Below are 13,585 nucleotides of genomic sequence, written 5' to 3'. Positions count from 1 at the left end.
GTTTCACCATCATTACTCCTAAGGAGCATTCTGGTTGTACTTCTTCCAAGACAGATTTGTTGTTCTTTTGGCAGTCCATGGTATATTCAATATTCTTCGCCAACACCACAATTCAGAGGCATCGATTCTTCTTCAGCCTTTCTTATTCACTGTCCAGCTTTCACATGCATATGATGCAACTGAAAATACCATGGCTTGGGTCAGGTGCACCTTAGTCTTCAAGGTGACATCTTTGCTTTTGAACACTTTAAAAAGGTCTTTTGCAGCAGATTTGCCCAGCGCAAGGCATCTTTTGATTTCTTGACTCTGCTTCCATGGATGTTGATTGTGGATCCAAGTAAAATGAAATCCTTGACAACTTGTCTTTAATAGACCACCATTAGCTCAGTGGTCTTTTAATGACTGGAGAGATTACCTTAAATTCCAGGAATCAATAACTCCCCCAGTCTTTGCCAAGGAGTCTATGTGCATGTTGGGACACACCTTCAATACTCAGCCAGGCAGTTTACAACTATGCCCTACCCTATACATCCTGCTACTACAGTGTCTAAAGTTAGCCAGAGGTGAGAGATTAGGGCCTTCTCAGGTCTTTCCTGGGTACATACACAGCCCTGCACATATGGATGGTCTTCTAGATTCCCAGGAATATGTCAGAGCTCTTCCTAAGTCTCCTATGAACACCTCATTCCCCAGAATTTCCTTGTAATCTTCTACCACCTCAGGCAGTCATGATGTTAAACAACTGCCACTGACTGTTTTTGACAAATGCCCCCAGGAAAAATGCTTTTGGCACCGAGCTCACTCCTAGTCCTATTATTAAAAACAAGCTTTGTAAGTGAGGTATTCTAGAGAACCACCAGACAGGTCAAATAATGGCAATTCTATGGCATCGGGGCTTTGAAGGAGCTCCGACCCCATTCTGCTCCTTCCAGTGGCTGCTGGTTTTAATGGTAACTGTAGGCTCCTGGTTTTCAAGGCTACAGTGGAGCTGAGGAGTGGAGATGGAAATAGGGTAAGTTACAATGCCAAAAAACTTGCTGTTCTTATGGTGATTCAGCTGTTTTTCTTGAATAAATCCTGCCCGGATTGCTGCAGGCCTTTTGTTAATTTTCAGAGTTCTGAAAAAGTTGATTATGACAATTTTGCCAGTGTTCTTGTTGCTTTTATGCAGAGGATTTTCAGAGGCCTTTACTTCACCATTCTCACTGATGTAATGCCTCATTTTCTTCTTGACAGGCAATTCTTCTTCTTAACTTGATCCCGTTTCATCTTTCCTTATCCTTGCTTCCCAAGGTCTCTGTCTTCTGGTGCACAATTTCTTTCCTCTTGGATCTAGGGGTCACTGTGCAATTTTAGGTGACATTTCCATATTGTTTTCTGGCGTATTTTCACACCTGTGCTCTTGTTACCTTCCAAAGTACTCTCTCTCTTTTATGGTAAACTTCTATTCATCCTTTACGATTTAGCTCAAGTATCATCTCCTTCTTTAAGTCTTTCTCACTCCATCTAACCCTGGGCCAAATCAGTCACTACTTATTTTCTACTATAGCCTTTTTTACATACATCTACTATAGGTAATATTTAATGTACCTTGCATGGCTTACTAGATTATAAATATTTGTGGGCAGATGCTGTACCTTATTCATCTTTGTATATCTGAAGTCTAACACAGAGAAATTTTTTTAATCGATTCTCAGTAAAGACGCTATCACTCCATTGGGAGTAAGGACCAATCTCATCAAAGGCTCTAAGCCCTAAGACATAAGCAGAAGTTCTGACTACAAATGAATTTTATAATACAATATAATAGCAGAAATCTTATAACAGAATAAACAAAGAAGCTGTGTGTTTTGCCTTTATTTAACTTAGAGAAAATGTCATTTGGAATCAGAACAGTGAGAATGGCCTTCTAGAATTGTGGACTGGTTGTCAGGACACCTGGCTTCTCTTCAAAACCACTCCCTGACCTGCTGTAGGATTTGGAAGGAGCCAACAAGAATCTGTCGTTCAATATGAAAGTGCTTAACTTCATCATTAACTCATAAACGCCCTATGAAATTTATATTTTTAGGGGACCTCTTTCCCTGCTATATGGAAAAAGAATTACAAGAAGGCGAGACTGGAAGCAGGAGGACCAGTTAAGAGGCTACTTCAAGAGTCTAAGTGAAAATTGATGTAACCTGGACTAGAAAGAAATGCAGTTATTTGAGATAAATTCTGGAGGTAGAACTGACTTGACTTGGAGTTAGATTATGGTGTTAGAATGCTGGAGGGGGCCAAAGCTGACTCCAAAGTTCTTGTTTGACTGGGAGGATGGTGGTGCTATTTATTATAATGCAAAAAAACCACCGGGGAGAAGACAGGTTTGAAGGGAAAAAATCTAGAGTTTGTTTTGGACATGTATATGAGACATCTAAGTGGAAATGTCAACTAGGTAATTGGAATTTAAAGGAGAAGGCTTACCGGAGACAAAAGTTTGTAAGTTATAAGATCAAGATGGTTCAAAATCTATGGCAATAGTTGAGATCACATAAAAAAAAGTTTTTAGAAAGAGAAGCAAAAAGGGCCCAAGTCTGAACTCCAAGGAACCCAACGTTTAGAGATCAGGGAGAGGAGGGAAAAACCAGGGAAGGGTACTAAGAAAAAAGAGCCACTGAGATGGGAGAAAGGAGAGAATGGCTAGCTGTGCTGAAAGCTGCTGAGACAGCAAGTTCAATGAAGACAGAGAAATGTCTACCAAATTTGTACAACTGGGGGTTATGGTCCTTTGAAAAGAGCCATTTCAGTGCAGTTGAGGGAGAGTTGGTGCAGAAGCCAGTATAGTTGGTTGAAGAGTGAGTGGAAGGTGAGAAAAAAAGACATCATGTGTAGACAATTTTTTCTTGAAAGTTTTCTTCCCTTGGCTTCAGTGACCCTATAATTTTCTGGTTCCCCAACCTACCTTCCTGTCTTTTGTCAGTCACCTTTGCTGAGTCATCCTCTGTTGTTGTTGTTATGTACCATCAAGTCGGTTCCAACTCATAGCGACCCTACAGGACAGAACAGAACTGCCCCATAGGGTTTCCAAGGAACGGCTGGTGGATTCGAACTGCTGACCTTTTGGTTAGCAGCCAAGCTCTTAACAACTGTGCCTCCAGGGCTCCTCTACTCACCTTTAAATGTTGGAGGTCTTCAGAACCCAAAACATCTTACTCTGCTCTTTCTGTTAGATTCTATTAGAACAGTTAGGATATATAGTTAGAGTATCAGCAAAGAGGGGTAGGACACTCAGAAATAAAGACATTTATGTGGAAAAAGAATACATGCTCAGAGTCAGTGATGATAGCAACCTGATTTCAGTTAAGGTGCTTATTTTTTCCCACATCGAAGTATTTTTCAACTAAGTTTCCTTATTACAGTTGAAATTCCCAACAGAACACAGGGAAAATTTTGAGCCCATTATTAAGACCAAATGTCCCTGGCAGGCAGAGCCATCATTAAGCTGTCTACCCACCTTCCCAGGGGAGGGGAACAAGCCCCAGAATCTGATCCAGATGAGGTAAAAATAACTGAAATGCTGTGTACATTTGAAAGTAATATCACACTCGTCAAAATGGGCCTAAAGACGTCAATCACCTTTTCCTAGCATGGATTTCACAGCTGTAGCTGCTAACACTGACAAACATCACAGTTCCTACGTTCAAAGTTTCCTTTTGACAAAAATCCACACAGATCACCAATACTAATATGCCAACTAAGTCTGGGGCTTAGATTAAGATGTTTTTATTCTGCAGAACCTGTTCAATAAACCCATTTGGCTTCTATGACAAAGAAACATGATACATAATTTGTTCCACCATTCAGCAGAGCTTCTAGACAATGGCATCATAAAATATTAGAGCTGGAAAGGAACTTAAAGATTACTTTGATCTTATTTACTAATGAGGACACAGAGGCCCAAAGGGAGAAACTGACGAACTCAAGGTCAAAGGGACCCTGCAGAAGAGGAAGGGTCCATCAGGATGGCTAACAGGCCCTGAAGAAGAGTCACACAGGGCTTCTGGTGAGAGTAGTAATGAAAATAGAAAAAAGGAAAAATGTTATAGAGCTACTCTCAGAGCTCCAAAGGCTCACTTGTACTGATGAAGAAATCTAAAAGATTACTTCAAAGTCACCTCAATCTCTGGCACAACAGTCCCTTCTGCCACATATGTAATTTGACATGGACAGAAGAAATCTCCCAAATGTTCCAGCTGGTCAATCAACGAACATTTATTGTGTACCAACAATGTAAAACATTCTGAAGCATTGCAGGGTACAGAATGTAATGATATATGAACCATAGTCCCTGAGTCCAAGAAGCCTACAGTCTAGATAAGGACATAAGAAATAATACATGAGAAATGAAATAATTTAAGACTAGCCAAAAGATACCAAGTATGCAGTATAGCTAATAAGTGCTTTTATTCAGAGGAGTTTGGAAATAAGTAAGAGTATAGGGAGAAGACCTTCATGAAGGAACTAGGACTTGGCTGGGATAAGGATTTGGCTAGGAGAGAAGATAGAGACGCTTCAGGCCTGATCAAAGCTAAGGACCTAGATTTACAGATCTCATCTTTGATGAAGAGGAGATCTGTTCACAAGAAGAACAACAAAAGATGGGATTGGAAGCAGCAGCAAATACTAATAAAAACAAAGAGTTAAAATACCCTAAGTTTCAAGATTCAGTTTTGTCACCTGATAGTGATGTGACCTTGATCAAGTTATTTAGACTCTGTAGAAATAGGAATAATAATACCTTCTCCACAGGGTTATTTTAAGAATTATAAACTAAATATGGATAAGCAACTAGCATAACACCAGGGATATACTAGATAGACAATAAACAGTTGGGTGTTTGGGGGCTTCTTTTGTTGTTAGTAAATTTTTGTTTTGTTTTCCGTGTGAAGGGAAATGCTGGGTCAAGAAAATGTTACAGAAGTGAGGATGAAGTGAGTTAAGGCCTAGATGTGAAAAGAGTAGGAAACAAGGGAGCTGGAAGTGAATTTTCCTTTCTTGAAGTACAGACTACAGTACTGGTCGGAACTGGAAGAGAAAGAGGATTAGTCTAGACCCGTGGTTCTCAAACACTGGCTCACAGCTCTGACTGGTTATGTGAGAATCACCCAGAAAGCTTATTTAAAAAAAAAGAAAAAAAAGACATTGGAGAGTCTGATTAAAGATATCTGAGGTAGAAACTGGGAATATTTATCTTATTTTTAAAATTTCTACATGGAATTCTAATGCACAAGAAGACCTAATAACTATTAGACTAAAACCAAACCTACTGCTGTCGAGTCAATTCTGACTCATAGCGACCCTCTATGACAGAGCAGAACTGCCCCATAGGGTTTCTAGATAACTCTTAAGGGCCCTTCCAATCCTAAGGACCTCTGATTCCAACTAAATAGAGAACTCTGAAGGCCTAAAATACTATCCTTAAAATCCAGGGGCTCAAAGACTCAGTGTACTGAGCCCCAGTCCGCCATATTACCTGATCTTTTTGCTCTGCTTGGCTTTCAAGGATCTTTACAACTTAGGCCCAGCCTCCCATTCTAAGTTATTCTCTGCCAGTTCCACTCCATGTAGCATACATTCAAGTCATAGCATAAGATTTGCCATTTAAAACATGTACTTTCATACTGCTGTGCTTTTATATATGCTATTCCCTCTGCCTGGACTGTTCAATCTCCTGCCCTACCCTCCACTAGTCCGTTGTCTATCTGGAGAAATTTTATTCAACTTTCAAAGCCATTCAGATGTGATCTCTTCAGGTAGAATTATTTACATCTTCCTGTGTGTTCCTCATACCTCTTTATATAAGTCTTTCTCTCATGTAGAATGGTTAATTACTTACATATCTGTAGTCCCTACTAGAATGAGCTCTTGGAAAGCAGGAATTGTGTCTTCACCACCTCTTGAAGAAAGTAGAGCATATAGTTTTTTCCATACTGGGATCTCAACTGCAATTATCTTTAGAAATTTTGCTTATAGTGAAGAAAGTTTGCACATTTGTACTCTGCTAAATAGTAAAGGAAGTAAATAAAATTTTTGTTATTATTTTTTCAGAGGTAACTCTAAGAAGTTAAAATTCTAAGAAACCTCTGATATATGATCTTAGACATACAGAAAGACTTAAAAATAGCATATTTGAGAGAGGAAAAGAACTTTTTCTTTAAAAAAATGAATTTCCTTTGACAAAAAGAATAATGGCTGATTTGCAGTAATTTGCCTTAATTATTTAATTAATTACTTGTTGATGATGACATCTTCCTTAATAGCTAATTCCTATTCTGTGCAATTATTTTTTTGACTTGGCCAAAGTAGTTCTGAAACTTAAATCCAGAATTTTTTATTAGAAGATCTGATGCTTATTTTGTTATACCACACCTGACTCTCAACCTCCACAAGTAAGATTTTAAAGGAAACCATTCTATGTAGCTTTCTGCTTTACATTTACCTGATGGCTGAACCCTCTATTCCAACAGATAGCCTGCAGAGATGTTGAGTAAACCACAAGATACAGAGGCAAGACCAATGTTAAATTCTCACTAAGTCTTAAGGCTTCATTATTTTGACAGAAGTAAATTCCTAGCATAAATAATACCCATAATCTAGTTTAAATTAAAAAAAAAAAATTCCCCAAACTTAAGTGCAGAATAAGAGCCTGAGAGAAGTCAAAAAACCTGATTTCCAGTCCTAGCTCTTCCACTAATGCTGGATGTGATCTCAAATAAGTCACATTCTCTCTCTGGGCCTCACTTATAAGGTAAGGATGGCACAACTTGAGCTGTGAGGATCAAAATAGATCTTGAATATGAAAACTCTCTGAAAGAAATAAAGTGCATCTCAATAAGAAGAAAGAAGCAAGGAAAAAAATATTAAGTATTTATTCTGCGCCAAGTGCTATGCTGAGCATTTACACACATATCATCTTACTTAATCTTCACAACAACCCTAAGAGGTGATAGGGATCATTTCTAAATAAAGTCACTGGAGTTTAGAGAAGTTAGCTATCTTATCAAGGCCTCATAACTCATAAATAGAACTCAAGTTGTTTTGCTTTTGTTTGGGGTTTTTTTTTTTTTTTCCCAGCATTTTTTTTTTTTTTTTTTTAACTCTGAAGCCCAGTCCTCTCCTCTTGTACTACAGCATGCTGTGTCTCAAAAAGACTGCAACAATCACATCTCCCATTCTACCTCCCATAATTGAAATTATCAAATTTGCCCATAATAGGTTATAGCAAATAGTCTGGGAAACACTAACATTAAAAGTTATCATTCAGCCTATGAACCATCAAAATATTTCTGAGAAAAGATCAGGACAAGGTTGTCATCTTCTTCTAGCCCTACGCTTCTCATATTAGAGTAATGTGTCAAAAAGTATATATCCCCACAGAAAAGGCATACAGACTCTCCCTGCACTACTGGTTTTACTCAATGATTTTGGGGAGAAAAAGTACGTGTTGTTAAAAACTCACTTTTTAAGATTATATACTTGTAATAAATTCAAGTAATATAAAAATATAAATTTAAATGGAAGTCCTCTTCAATCTCTCCTCTGAAATAAACTGAACAGTTTTTATTATTCTTCTAGACTTAACTCTGCCATCTACTAAGATTATGATGGGAACAGACAGAGGAGGAAAGTTTTCTTTTCCCTAAAAATAATTTAAAACATGATGATGATATTAAAATAAGCACAAATATATTACAGAATAGAATGAAATATTACGGAATGCAGAATTTACATGAGTCTTTCTTAATGTAACATTTAAATATAATCTATCATTTGGCTTGAACTATTACTCAGCACTCACCTTTACTGCTATGATGCCCCCCGTCCCTCAAATGAGTTCACCTTCTTCTCATTTGGGATATCTGTGGGTGACATTTGAAAATTACTCAAATCTTATTCAATCTGTATACTGAGCAAATAATCCAAAAAGCTGGACTATATGAAGAACAACACGGCATCAGAATTGGAGGAAGACTCATTAACAACCCGCATTATGCAGATGACACAACCTTGCTTGCTGCAAGTGAAGAGGACTTGAAGCTCTTACTGATGAAGATCAAATTAGGTACACCTTCAATATGGATTATACCTCAACATAAAGAAAACAAGAGTCCTCGCAACTGGACCAATAAGCAACATCATGGTAAATGGACAAAAGATTCAAGTTGTCAAGGATTTTGTTTTACTTGGATCCATAATCAACGTCCATGGAAGCAGCAGTCCAGAAATCAAACAACCCATTGCACTGGGCAAATCTGCTGCAAAAATCCTCTTTAAAGTGTTAAAAAGCAAAGATGTCACCTTGAAGACTAACGTGCGCTTGACCCTAGCAATGGTGTTTTCAATCACCTCGTATGCATTGAATAAGTTGGGAAATGATTAAGGAAGACCGAAGAACTGACGCCTTTGAATTATGGTGCTGGCAAAGAATGCTGAATATACAATGGACTGCCAAAAGAACAAACAAATCTGTCTTGGAAGAAGTACAACCAGAATGCTTCTTAGAAGCAAAGATGGCAAGATTTCATCTCACCTACTTTGGACATGTTGTCAGGAGGGGCCAGTCCCTGCAGAAGGACATCATGCTTGGTAAAGTGAAAGGTCAGCGAAGGAGAGGAAGGCCCTCAACGAGATGGACTGACACAGTGGCTGCAACAATGGGCTCAAGCATAACAACGATCAAGAGGATAGCGTAGGACTGGGCAGTGTTTCATTCTGTTGTACACAGGGTCGCTAAGAGTTAGAACCAACTCAACAGCACCTAGTAACAACAACAACGACAAGCCAGTCAGCCAGTAAGGCAATCAGATAAAGCACCATGAATCCAGTTAGGCCAAGGCACAATTGGAAAGAAGTTTCAGTATCAAGCTCTTGGCCAGGAATAGCTTGCTATCCCAGATGACTTCAAGTCCTGGGGCTTCTAGCTCCATTCTTTCACTTCTTGGTTGCAAGGCTCAGTTAGGAAAGCTTGAATATTAGTTTAACTCTCTTATTTTACAGCTGAGGATCCTGAGGAACAGAGAAATAAACTCACTATCCCAAGGTTTTATTGGCAAGGAAGTGGCAGATTCAGGACTTAAAATGAGTCTTCAGGCTCTCAATTCAATATTCTTTCCACTAAACTGTGTCGTCTCTCTTTTGGGGATGCTCTAGCTTACATGAACTCAGCTTTTCTGGATATAGATCTCTTAAGGAGCTGTTGCTTCTATAACCCATAAAGACTAAGGGGTCTATTAAAAGGAAAAAAGAAGTTCAGAATTAAATTTGCTAGTCTCAAAGATATGTGTGTCCTGGAGGCCAAGTCAGACATCTGGGCAGAAATTTCTTATAATGCTTTTAGTCTATTTTCTGGTACTGGTTCATAACACTTTCAGGGCTACCTAGTGCCTACTGAATTATCTAACTCTCTCACACTGTAGGTAAGAAAACTACGAACCAGAAGTGACTACTCAGAATTACAGAGCTCATCAGGAGCAAGGCAAGGTTAAAATGCAGGACTCTTAAATCACCCTTAGGCAACAGGCAATCGATCGCTAGGACATCTTGTCCCCACTTTTTATACCCTCTACTACTCCCAAACTGTCTTCTTCTGGCCCCCCCTAGACTCCTAACACCCTCAGGCTCCGTACAGACTGCTATAACACAATTCACCCAGGATTGCTCCAAAATTAACTATTTCTTCTGGAATCTCATCTGATCCATTGTCCAGGACAAGAAAATGATTAATCAATTTGCATATGGATTCAATGGATTACCCTTCCCAGGGGGAGCTCTTCAGGGTACAAGAAGATACCAATAAACAAAAAAAAGGATAAAACTCTCTTAATATTTTGAAGAGCTTCTCAGAGAAAAATGAAGCAGTCTGAAAGACTTGAAAAGATATAATTAGTAAAAGTAAAATGGTTAGATATTACAGGGAAGCAGATTTCAAGTCAAAGTTATAAAGAATATTCAAAGTGATCCAATGGATTATCTCAAAGGGGAAGAAATAAACTCCCGATCAATAAAAAAAAAATTAATTAAAACCTAGATGACTACCTAGCAAGGGTGCCTAAAATAGGATTTCTGAGTTATATGAATGGAGACAGACATGTCTGCACAGAGGACAGTCCCAGCAATCTCCTCTCCTCAAACCAACCCATGAAACACATTACACAGCCTCAAAGGTTGTCTCTGTTCCCCAGTTTTGGTCATTTTTCACTTTGTAGAGTGTTAGCAACATATGGGGTAAAATGGAGTTGTTGCAGTAATTCAGCTAGGCAGATGGAGGAACTGGGTTTTCCTCAACCTCAATGGGTCCCTGTTTCCAGACAAATTAAAACTAGCAGATGGTCGGACTCTGCACCATCCTCACCAGAGACCACTAGGTGGAAGAGATGATGAAGAGGCATTTATTTCAGTGGGAGAAAGCAGCCCACACGTAGGCTCTTTATGCTCAGGGAGAATCACGACTCTCCACAGAGACAGAAGTTTTAGTGATACAGGAGTTTCTGGAATATTCAAGCACTTCTAGTACTTTCTGAGTGTTTTCCTAAACCTGAAGGCCTTCCAACTGTAAGTGAAAATTTCAAGAGAAAGGAATAAACATCTCAATTGTCCTTAGCGCTCCCCCTGAATTCTCCCAATTCTTACTGACCCAATTCCACCAACCTAGGGAAAGAAGCTGAACTCAAACATCAGTCTGCAAGATTTGTTGGCACCACTGTCAAGAGTGGTAGGATTCTTAATCTGATCAAAGATATCCTCGGTGAAAAGTGGAGCAGATTTGATCTGAATGACTCTAAAAGACATAATTAAGAAAAACAGGAATGGTTACTTATTACAGGAAAGTAGATTTTACCTCAATATAATTAAGAACTTCTAAAAAATTTTATTGTGGTAAAATATATACAACAAGGAATCTGCCATTTTAAGCATTTTCAAGTGTACAATTCAGTAGCATTATATTCACAATGTTGTACAACCATCACCACTATTTATTTCCAAAACTTTTTAAGCACCCTGAATAGCAAGAACATTTTCACAAAGTAATCCAACAGACTCTTTCAAGGGGAGAAATATGAGCACTAGAAAAAAACCTTTGTGATCAAAAAGTTCCAAGTCCTTTTTAAGGAAGCGCCAAATCGATTTCCAAAGTGGTTGTACCATTTTACATTCCCACCAACAACGTATAACTCTTCCAGTCTCTCCACAACCTCTCCAGCATTTATTATTTTGTGTTTTTTGGATTAATGTTAGCCTTGTTGGGGTGAGATGGTATCTCATTATAGTTTTGATCTGCATTTCTCTAATGGCTAATGATTATGAGCATTTCTTCATGTGTCTGTTACCTGCCTGAATAGCTTCTTTGGCAAAGTGCCTGTGCATATCCTTTAACCATTTTTTAATTGGGTTATTTGTCTTTTTGTTGTTGAGGTTTTGCAGTACCTTGTAGATTTTAGAGATTAGACGCTGATTGGATTTGTCGTAGCCAAAAATTTTTTCCCAGTCTGTAGGTTGTCTTTTTTACTGTTTTGGTGAAGTCTTTTGATGAGCATAAATGTTTGATTTTTAGGAGCTCCCAGTTATCTAGTCTCTCTTCTGGTGCTTGTGCGTTGTTACTTATGATTCGCATCGTGCTTATGCCACGTATTAGGGCTCCAAGCGTTGTCCCTATTTTTTCTTCCAGGATCTTTATCGTTTTCAATTTTATATTTAAGTCTCTCATCCATTTTTAGTTAGTTTTTGTGCATGGTGGGAAATATGGGTCTTGTTTCAGTTTTTTGCACATGGATATCCAGTTGTGCCAGCACCATTTGTTAAAGAGACTGTTTTTCTCCGATTAATGGACTTTCGGCCTTTGTCAAATATCAGCTGCTCATAGGTGGATGAATTTATGTCTGGATTCTCAATTCTATTCCATTGGTCTATGTATCCGTTGTTGTATCAGTACCAGGCTGTTTAGACTACTGTGGCGGTATAATAGGTTCTAAAATCAGGTAGTGTGAGGCCTTCCACTTTGTTCTTCTTCTTCAGTAATGCTTTACTTATTCAGGGCCTCTTCCCTTTCCCTATGAAGTTGGTGATTTGTTTCTCCATCTCATTAAAAAATGATGGTGGAATCTGGATCAGGATTGCATTTTATCTGTAGATCACTTTGGGTAGAACTGACATTTTCACAATGTTGAGTCTTCCTATTCATGAACAAGGTATGTTTTTCCACTTATGCAGGTCTCTTTTGGATTCCTGCAGTAGTATCTTGTAGTTTTCACTACAGGTCTTTTACATCTCTAGTTAGATTTATTCCTAAGTATTTTATCTTCTTGGGGGCTATTGTAAATGGTACTGATTTGGTGATTTCCTCTTTGAGGTTCTCTTTGTCGGTGTGAAGGAATCCTACTGATTTTTGTATGTTTATCTTGTATCCTGAAATTTTGCTGAAATCTTCTATTAACTCCAGTACTTCCCTTGCGGATTCTTTGGGGTTTTCTGTGTATAAGATCATATCATCTGCAAATAGAGATACTTTGACTTCTTCCCTACCAATTTGGATGCCCTTTGTTTCTTTTTCTAGCCTAATTGCTCTGGCTAAGACCTCCAGCACAATGTTGAATAAGAGTGGTGATAAAGGGCATCCTTCTCTGGTTCCCATTCTCAAGGGGAATGCTTTCAAAGTCTCTCCATTTAGGATAATGTTGGCTGTTGGCTTTATATAAATGCCCTTAAGTATACTGAGGAATTTCCCTCCTATTCCTATTTGGCTGTGTGTTTTTATCAGGAATGGTGTTGGACTTTGTCAAATGCCTTTTCTGCATCGATTGATAAGATCATGTGGTTCTTGTCTTTTGTTTTATTTATGGATTACATTGATTGCTTTTCTAATGTTGAACCATCCCTACATACCTGGTATAAATCCCACTTGATCATGGTGAATTATTTTTTTGATATGTTGCTGAATTCTACTGGCTAGAATTTTGTTGAGGATTTTTGCGTCAATGTTCATGAGGGATATTGGTCTGTAATTTTCTTTTTTTGTGGTGTCTTTACCTGGTTTTGGTATCAGGGTTATGCTGGCTTCACAGAATGAGTTTGGGAGGATTCCATCCTTTTCTATGCTCTGAAATACCTTTAGTAGTAATGGTGTTAACTCTTCTCTGACAATTTGGTAGGATTCTCCAGTGAAGCCATGTGGGCCAGGGCTTTTCTTTATTGGGAGTTTTTAAATTACCTTTTCAATCTCTTCTTTTGTTAATGGGTTTATTTAGTTGTTCTACCTCTGTTTGTGTTAGTTTAGGTAGGCCATAAGTTTCTAGAAATTTGTCCATTTCCTCTAGGTTTTCAAATTTGTTAGAGTACAATTTTTCATAGTATTCTGTTATGATTCCTTTAATTTCAGTTGGGTCTACTGTGGTATCACCTATCTCATTTCTTATACAGGTTATCTGCTTCCTCTCCTGTTTTTCTTTTGTCAGTTTGGTCAATCATTTATCAACTTTGTTGCTCTTTTCAAAGAACCACCTTTCGGTCTTGTTAACTCTTTCAATTGTTTTTCTATTCTCTATTTCATTTA

At 38.3% G+C, this 13,585-nt stretch overlaps 1 protein-coding gene and 1 long non-coding RNA gene across 3 annotated transcripts in view; both read right to left on the bottom strand.

Annotated features, from left to right (window-relative positions):
- The window catches only part of SYN2 (synapsin II), a 162,780-nt gene that overhangs the window by 92,215 nt on the left and 56,980 nt on the right, over nucleotides 1-13,585 (bottom strand). The gene's annotated exons all lie outside the window — the stretch shown is intronic.
- Nucleotides 5,410-11,078, bottom strand: LOC111822222 (uncharacterized). Of its 2 annotated transcripts, none has more exons than XR_002825528.1 (3): nucleotides 10,687-11,078; nucleotides 7,838-7,898; nucleotides 5,410-6,037 (listed from the first exon to the last, which is right to left on the bottom strand). It is a non-coding gene; the product is annotated as an uncharacterized LOC111822222 (long non-coding RNA). The 2 variants fall into 2 exon arrangements; XR_002825526.1 differs by having other exon boundaries at nucleotides 10,673-10,688.

The sequence above is a fragment of the Trichechus manatus genome, unplaced genomic scaffold, assembly GCF_000243295.1.
Source record: "Trichechus manatus latirostris isolate Lorelei unplaced genomic scaffold, TriManLat1.0 scaffold00001, whole genome shotgun sequence".
Lineage (NCBI taxonomy): Eukaryota > Metazoa > Chordata > Mammalia > Sirenia > Trichechidae > Trichechus > Trichechus manatus.
Note: the sequence above shows the minus strand (reverse complement) of the source record. Positions and strands in the feature narration are given on the sequence as shown.